The sequence below is a fragment of the Peromyscus leucopus genome, chromosome 1, assembly GCF_004664715.2.
Source record: "Peromyscus leucopus breed LL Stock chromosome 1, UCI_PerLeu_2.1, whole genome shotgun sequence".
In the NCBI taxonomy this organism is placed as follows: domain Eukaryota; kingdom Metazoa; phylum Chordata; class Mammalia; order Rodentia; family Cricetidae; genus Peromyscus; species Peromyscus leucopus.
Window position 1 is genome coordinate 134,078,996 of NC_051063.1, and position 7,941 is coordinate 134,086,936.

The 7,941-nt window shown below is 50.6% G+C and overlaps 1 protein-coding gene and 1 long non-coding RNA gene across 3 annotated transcripts in view; one reads left to right on the forward strand and one right to left on the reverse strand.

Moving 5' to 3' along the window:
- The window catches only part of Abhd2 (abhydrolase domain containing 2, acylglycerol lipase), a 92,077-nt gene extending 85,956 nt beyond the window's left edge, over positions 1–6,121 (reverse strand). Inside the window, exon 1 of one of the 2 annotated variants that reach the window (XM_028879217.2) lies at positions 5,692–6,121. The gene's annotated coding sequence lies outside the window, so the exon portion shown is untranslated. Of the gene's footprint in view, positions 1–5,567; positions 5,638–5,691 lie in introns of those variants that run through there. The other variant, XM_037198483.1, reaches the window with a different exon arrangement.
- Positions 6,122–6,222: 101 nt separating this feature from the next.
- On the forward strand, positions 6,223–7,421 carry LOC119086540. The gene is made up of 2 exons (XR_005089856.1): positions 6,223–6,360; positions 6,618–7,421. It is a non-coding gene; the product is annotated as an uncharacterized LOC119086540 (long non-coding RNA).
- The last annotated feature ends 520 nt before the right edge of the window (positions 7,422–7,941 follow it).

Below are 7,941 nucleotides of genomic sequence, written 5' to 3' on the forward strand. Positions count from 1 at the left end.
GAGCTGGAAATGAAGCTCTCTGGATACCAGAGAACACAGCGAACTGACTTTGGCATGGCCAGCATGTTCTGCCCAAAGGGCACGGTTGGTCGGGCCCAAGGGTCTATGTGTCCCTCATTCTCCACTGTCCAGCTCACTTCACAGACTGACCTGAAGAACCTTTCTGTCTCTCCAAGCATTTTCTCAGGCTCCCAATCCTAGTGAGGGACTAGAAGCCAGATAGATCCCTGACAGGTAGATAGACAGGGAAAGGGGGTCACATATAAATAATAAAATGCAACCTTCCTCACCCTCCTCACCGAGACAAAGGCCCGGCAGGTTTTCTCCCTCACCAGCAGACACCCTTCTGGCTGACCTGTCCAGGCTGTCAGATGTTCGAGGCTGGTCCCCAACATATTTATTTGAAATTGGGACTCTATCAACTTCCCTTTCTGTGTTTGAGTTGACCAATCCAAAATAAGGGGAAGGGGACCCATCCCAGGCCAGGAAACACAATTCCCAGCCCTAGTGGTGGGGGGAGTGATGGGGTGATTTCGGTTTCCGAATGCCCTCTCCACTTGTGAGGAGTCTGTCTCTCTGGGTGCTTTGCTATGTGTGTATGCCGATTCACTTTTAGTAGTCTGCTGCTTGCTGCTGCCTGCTAGGTCTGAGATTTTCTTTTCCTGCCTTTTAATTCTTTAACTGGTGGAGAAAATGAACCAGATCAAGACCCTTAAAGAGCAGAGTAGGACAAAGAGAAGGAAAACATCTGTCTCCAAACTACCACAGAATGCTTTAAGATGCCCATGCAGAGCTGTTGCTTAAACGAGAGGCCTTCTCAGCATCCTCTAGAGCAGAAAGGGAGATCTAAAATAGACGGCCTTCATGAAGGCTGACGTGGAAGCTTGTTTCATCTGGCCAAGAAAAATGAAGTCAGAAAGCAAAGTTTCAAATGGCTTGCTTGTGTGTGCTACCATTTGTGAGGGTGGGGAGTGTGGTATAAAGCAGGTGATGGGTGCAGGGACTGGGACAGAGATGCATTTACTTCCCAGTCTTTGCACTTTTCAAATATTCTCTCTCATCATATAAATGTGTAACCATTTTTCCCCAAGAAATAAGACTGCCGCATTGTAAACCTAGACTCATTATGTAGCCCACGCTGACGCTGGACTCATGGCAATCCTCCCCAACCTCCCAAATGCTGAGATAACTGATATAAGCTACCACACTCGGCTTTGTATTACCCGTTTTTTAAAAAGCTAGCCAGAACTGCATTTTCCAAGAGTGGCATTTCTCATATAGATTCAATATGCTGTACTTTTCAATGTATGTTTTCTTCAAATAAGTTTTTTAGTGTGGTCAGAAAAGTGGTTCAGCAGATAAAGGTGGTTGTCACTGAACATGACAGTCCGTGTTGGATCCTAGGATAGAAGGAGGACCAACCCCCCAAAGTTGTCTAATCACAGCATGTACACCATGGCATGTACACACTCATGTACATAAATACAAACACAGTAAATAAGTGCACAATGTTAAAAAAAATTAAGATAAACAACGTCATCAAAAACCAAGCTAGGTGACTCACACCTTTAATCCCAGTAGTCAGGACACAGAGGCGGTCAGAACTCTGTTCCAGGCCAGCCAGAGCAAAGACAGACCCTGTTTCCAAACAAACACAAACAACCACCAAAATTTGAATAAAGAGCATTATATTTTAAAAATTTAAATAGAACCAATTTTAAAACAAAATAGCTTTGTGTGATAAAGCAGACACACTTGTGGGTCTCAACACACACCTGGTGAAGAATTTGTGAACCAGCAAACCTCCATTTGGCTGGGGATGTAGCTCAGTTGACAGAATGCTGGCCCTGGGTTCCATCCTCAGCACCATATAACAAACTAACGCAACAACCTGTGATCCCAGCCTCTCCGGAGACCCAAGCAAGGGGATGAGGAGTCAAGGCCATCCTTCACCTCAGCCAGTTCCTGGCCAATCTGGGCTCCACTTAAAGACAAGAGAAAAGCCAGAAAGTAGGCGAACCTGTGCTACCAATGTTCGGATTCTTTCATCAGCTCTTTACCTGACTGCTGCCCGACGATTATGAAAGATGGGAGAATGGGTCTGTGTGTAATAAGTGTTTTGTTCAACTGGCCCAGAGCACACACTTCAGGGTCACCGTGGGGTTCTTCAGCAGTCTACTGCCGCCATTTTATAAACTGAAAGATTTAATTCCCATACATGATGCCCTGGAACCAGGATAGGAAAAAATAATATGTAAATAGAAACACGATCCTTAAAAGATGACCATGTAGTGGCTGGTGATGCCTGTGATCCCAGCACTTGGGAAGATCAAGATCAAGGTCATCCTTGGGTGCACAGTGAGTTTGAAGCCAGACTGGGCTACAGGAGGCCCTGTCTCAAAACAAAAACAAAACCAGTTCTTAGGGAAAATAAGTTCAGCCCCTGTATGTTATCAGTGCTGAACAGAAGCACAGGGGCTTAAAATGGCTGTAATCACTGGGCATCAGGGCCCCATGCCTAGAATCCCAGGACTCTGGAGGTTGAGGCAGGAGGACCATGAGAAGCCAAGCCTGGATTGCCTATGTAGATCCTGCCTCAAACACCACCACCAGAGACAGACAGACAGAGACAGAGACAGAGACAGAGACAGAAGAATGACTGCTGGGCCCTGGAAGGCTGTTGTACAATCCTAACATTCACCACATCTAGAGGTTCCCCACCCTTCCAGTGTCTGTTCCTGGGATAGCCAAGATGAAACAGAAAGGCTTACAACACCTCAGGGCCCAAGTCATCTACTCTTCAACTGGTCAACCAGGGTTCAAATCCTACAGCCAATAAAAATGCACATACTGTAGGCTATGGTCCTGGCAGAAATTCTGCCAGATGGGATTCCATTATACTGAAAATGTCCATCTGCCAGGGGTTTTCACAGAACCAGATTTTAAGAGGGGGGTGGGGTGGGGAAGCAAACAAGAGTGAGTTCCCCTGCCTGCCACAGGGCCAGAGGTTGTGCTACCCTCTAGGGCAGGCGCTGTGGGCTAAGTGGTGGAACCTCTGTACTGTACAGGCTCCACCAGAGATGACCGGGGGAAAGGTGTGAATTCAGGAAGGAGGGATGACAGTGACCAGGAAGTCGTCCTTCTGTTAGAACGTCAGGGAGAAAGAGCAAGGCAGTGAAGAAGAGAGAACCATTATTCTAAAATGGCTGACTGGTGAAGACACAAGGCAAAGGCCCCGAACTCAGGATCATAATTCCAGGGGCCCATCAATGAAGAGTCACCAACTTTGGTGACGCCTAGAGAAGGAAAAGCCACAGGGCATGGAGTTTCTGCAAAAACCTAAAAAAATAAAGAAACAAAAGTGGCAGGCATCTTCTCATTTACAGAAAACCGGCCCCGCACTCAGAGGGCACTTCAATACGGTTGAGTTCGACATTCCCTTGGAACCCAGTGGACTTCAGAACGCATCAAAGAGGTAGTGTGAATGAAAGGGGAAGTCAAAGGAACGAACGAGAACTCCTGATAGAATGAGGGGAGAAAGACCACTGCACCGCACTGCCATCTGGCTTGTTTCAAGCTCTGTAAAAAAGAAAAGGGGGGTGGGGGGGAGAATGCAGGCAGAGGAATGAACGAGTAGGCGGCCAGCAAGGATCTGTCACACACTTGTGTCTCCGCCAGGCTGCTGCTGCTGCCAGGCTGCTGCTCCCCCTACTCAAGTGACTAAGGAGCTTGCTTAAATGCCCTCGATACATGATCCCTGAACTTCCCCAAAGCACTTAATTCAGTGGCTCATGAAATCTTAATCTAAAAACGTTCATCCATTTATAATCAAGCTGAATCACACTGGCAACTGGGGAGGGAGCCTGGGTGGAGAGAACGGGAGTTTGGGAGGATACCCTGCAGATCGGGGTCCCGGGGACTCTGGTCTACCACTTAAGAGAGATTCACTTTTACTCCCTTTAAAGATAACGGACATGCCGGTGTCTGAGAAGAGTGCTATTACAAGGTGGGAACTAAGAGAGGAACTATATTGTCCAGTTCAATACAAGGAAAACGGGGGAAAATGTGATGCAACTAAGAAACCTGTGTTAGAATAGAGACTCTGTTGAAGGATGAACAATACTGGGTGGTGGATATGAAGGAAAGCTACAGAGAAAGGCGACAACGTGCTAGTCAGCAAATCTATTATGATTGCCACGTACCAGGCACTGTTCTAATATTCCCCAAAGTGCATGCTTCTCCAATCTTTTAACCAAAGTGCCAACAGCATTCCTTGCCTTACTGGTGAGGCAACAGGCACAGAGAGGTTGGATAACTTGCCCCAAATGACATAGCGGAAAAAGAAGCAGGACTAAGATTCGAACCCAGGCACTGAGATGCTGAAGTCTGTGCTTCTAACCTCTCTGGGCTCCCCTAGAACTTAAAGAATGAGAACTAGGCTGGGAGTCAAATTTAAGACATGTCCTGGCTAGATGTAGGGTCAAGAGGTTAACTCTTAGTCATGACCCTGTGATGGCCAGCCAGCCTTGTGACCACCCCAGGCCTTCGGTTTCTTCTTCTGTACAATAAGGGGAACGAATTAGACGAGCTTTGGCATTTTAGCTTGAGAATATCCTAAGTTCGTGCTGACCATTCTCAGCATGGACTGGCCTGCTCTCCGGCTGGCTGGAAGCTTCATTTGGCCTCATGTGGGCAAGGTGTGTTACAACTATTTCTCCTGCTTCCTGACCTTCAGAAGATTATGTCCCTTCTCGTCAGGCAAATGAGAGAGCGCAGTGAAGAGCGGGGACGCACTCTGCTTAATGTGGTTGTAACCGAAAGGCCCTTGAAAAGCTCTGGGCACAGACCGAGTGGAGAGCCTGCCAAATCTGCAATCTCTCCGGAGCCTGTTCTCAGAACCTGCCTTTAGGCCAGGTAAAACTGACAAGCCGGGGGGCGGAGGCCCCAAAGAGAGGAACCAGAAAGAGTAACCCCTTACAGATGGATGATACAATCCTTCCGTTCCTAAGCATCCCAGACAGGTGGCTGTCATCTGGCCTCTGCCTAAGCACTTCCAAGGTCGATGCTCTGGCTGCCTAGCCTGGCAGGCAGCCCAGGGCGCTGCTGGACAGATCTTGCTGTGGGGAAAGCCCAAGAAACACCTAGAACAGTTGCCCCACAAGCTCAATAAAGTGCGCCTCCAAGTAGGTCAGAAATTGCTTCCCTAGAACTTGAACCCATCAGTCGTAGGTGAGCACCGGGATCCCAAAACGCAGAGGCCCATCGAATATGCCGGGCTTAGAGTCGGGCCCTTTCGGGTTTCCAGCATCCGGCAACCCTCTTCCCCGAGTCTGGCCCGGCGGGATACCTCCCCAGGCCCCAAGAGTGAGCATCGATGGGGAACAGGGAATGGCAGCCAGGAGGCCTCTGTCGGCCTTGTCCCCAACCTCGGTTCTTCGAGCAGGAGAGGACAAAGGACCTTCAGGAAGGCGTATCCCACCCGTGGTTTGGGCTGCCCCGCCACTAGACAAGCTAGTCCTCGGACCCCGCAGTGCCAGGTGACAGTCCCCCCAAGAGTCCCCACGCACCCGGAGCACACAGGCTGCGGCGCGATGGGCCGAGCCACGCTGGGGACCGGGGACTCGGGGTTCTCGCCCGACGCCTCCAGAGAGCGATGGCGGCTTGGTGGAGCTCGCCCAGCCGAGGCTTTACCTGCGCTCGTTGACTCCAGCCGTCCAGCTCGCCCGGATTCCGGTTCCCGCAGCTCCGCGGCTGCCGGCAGCGCTCATAGAAATACAGCCGGAACCCCTGGCCAGCGCAGCTCCCGCCGCTACCGGCCCCGCCCAGGCAACTGCCGCCACGCCCCTGACGACCGCCTCTGCCACGCCCCCAACCAAGGGTACCCCACTGCTTATTGGATAGCCCGCCCGCCACTCTATTTGCTCGGCTCGCTCATTGCGCCTGGTTGGCAGCCCATTGGTCGGTGGGGCTGTTCCTCAGGGTGGAGGCGGCGAGTCTTAGCAGACATTTCTTCTACAATTGGTTACTTTTGATGTCTTTGGCCAGGGGGCAAAGATACTATTGGGTAAGCTGCCCCAAGAGGCGGGATACAGGGAGCCGGCTGGAGGGTGGGTTTGTGTTTGATGGTTGCTAGGTGTGAGGTGATGTGAGAGGGCCTATTGTGACTGCTAGCTGGGTTCTGGGGCTGGAAAGGTCTGGAATCCCATGGGGATGAATAGGGGGCGGCGGGGGGGAGGGAGCACGGGGGAGGGAGGTAGCCCAGCTGTGGAGTTCTCAGCTCTGGTGTGCCCAGGAGGACGGACCTGTAGCTCAGGACGCAGGTGACGAAATGTGGAGTCCTAACTTTGAAGAGCAGAGGTGGTGAGTCACCAAGCCAGAAAGGGACAAAGAAGTTGGAGACTGCGGCCTCTGACCTCTTTCAGCTCGGGAAGTGGGTGGGGACTCGCGGAGCTTTATGGACTTGTTATAGGCCCTCAGTCTCTTTCAGCCTTTAACCAGGGCTTGCAGCTTGGAAGCCTCTTGGAAGAAGGTAGCCTTTGAAGTCAAGTTAGAATGGAGGGTGTGCTGGTGGTGTGGCCTCCGCCGTGGCATTTAGCCTTTCGGCGTTTGCCTTTCAGTGCTGATTTCGTTTGCTAAGAGCTGGTAGCTGATGAGAAGAAAGATGAGTGCAAACAGTGTCTGGAATTCCACAGGCCTTCGTCCAAGACTCGCTGTTCGCCACTCACCCTCTCCATCCGTGCAGCTAGGCCCGGTTCTAAAATTCTGTGAGCCTGAGGCTGCGCATGCAGTGGCACGTGCTTGACTAAGAATAGAACTCCGATGACTTGAAATGCCACTTTCCGGTGGGGCAGCCAGGCACACACCGCCAAGGCTCAGAGGACCTGCCAGGGAGGAGACGGAAGAAATGGAAGGAGCGCATAGCCAGAGGAAGGCGTTGTCTTCCGAAGCTGTGCCAGATTTTGTCCAACACATTTCAGGATTGTGACAAGGAAATCGGGAGCCAACTCAAGGAGTGGGAGAAAGCTGGGGTATGGTGGCTCAGGGTTGTTATCCCGGCAGGAGGCTGAGGCAGGTGGATTGCTGTAAGTGCAAAGCCAGGCTGAGCTACATAATGAGGCCTTGTCCCAAACAAACAAAAACAGCAGTGTGAGCAAATAGCATCCTTTGAAGGCTGCTCGGTGCTGAACCAAAAAGTCACTCTAGAGAGTCTGTCAGATTCTCCGGAAGCCCATTTCTCATTCTGAAGGTATGGGACACCCCAGAGTGTGGACAGAATAGACTCTTGGAACTGTGTTGGACCCCAGACCTTAGAAAGCACCCCTCGCCATGGGACAGCAGAGAGGAGGGGAGAGAATCCAGGGCTCTTGTGTTTTTTTACCCAATTGTCACGTCACCTCAATAAAGTTTCATCTCAAGGCTTACTTAGTCCTCTGTATTCTGTTCCATCTTGACAAAGAGAATCCCAGGCTTTGGTAGCAATGGATTTTTACTGAGGAACAGCCTCCCCCATGGTCCCAACTCTTCTACTGAAACCGTTTAGACTTTGAGAGATGAGCTTTGGATTTGTCATCAGGTGAGGATGCTACCCAGTTTGATATAGCCATCTCACTAATACACGGGTACCAAAGCATCATGTGGCAGGTGTATGCCATAAGGATGCACAGAATTGTCAATTAAGAAATTCTTAAAAACAATGAATTTATAAATAGACTTGCTGCCAGTTGAGAGAGTTGTGTTCATGAGTGTGGGTGCAGGCGTGTGTGTGTGTGGGTGCACACACTTGGTTCTGAGCTACGGTTTTCTGGCTGTTCCCTTTAAATAGAGCTGGTTGGTGGTTATGCACACAGCCTCACACGTGCTGAGGAAGCCGGCTCAGCCTGATTTGGGTCTCCTCCTGCTCATGTCTCCTGGGCCTGAGACCTCATCTTTGGCCATGGAATG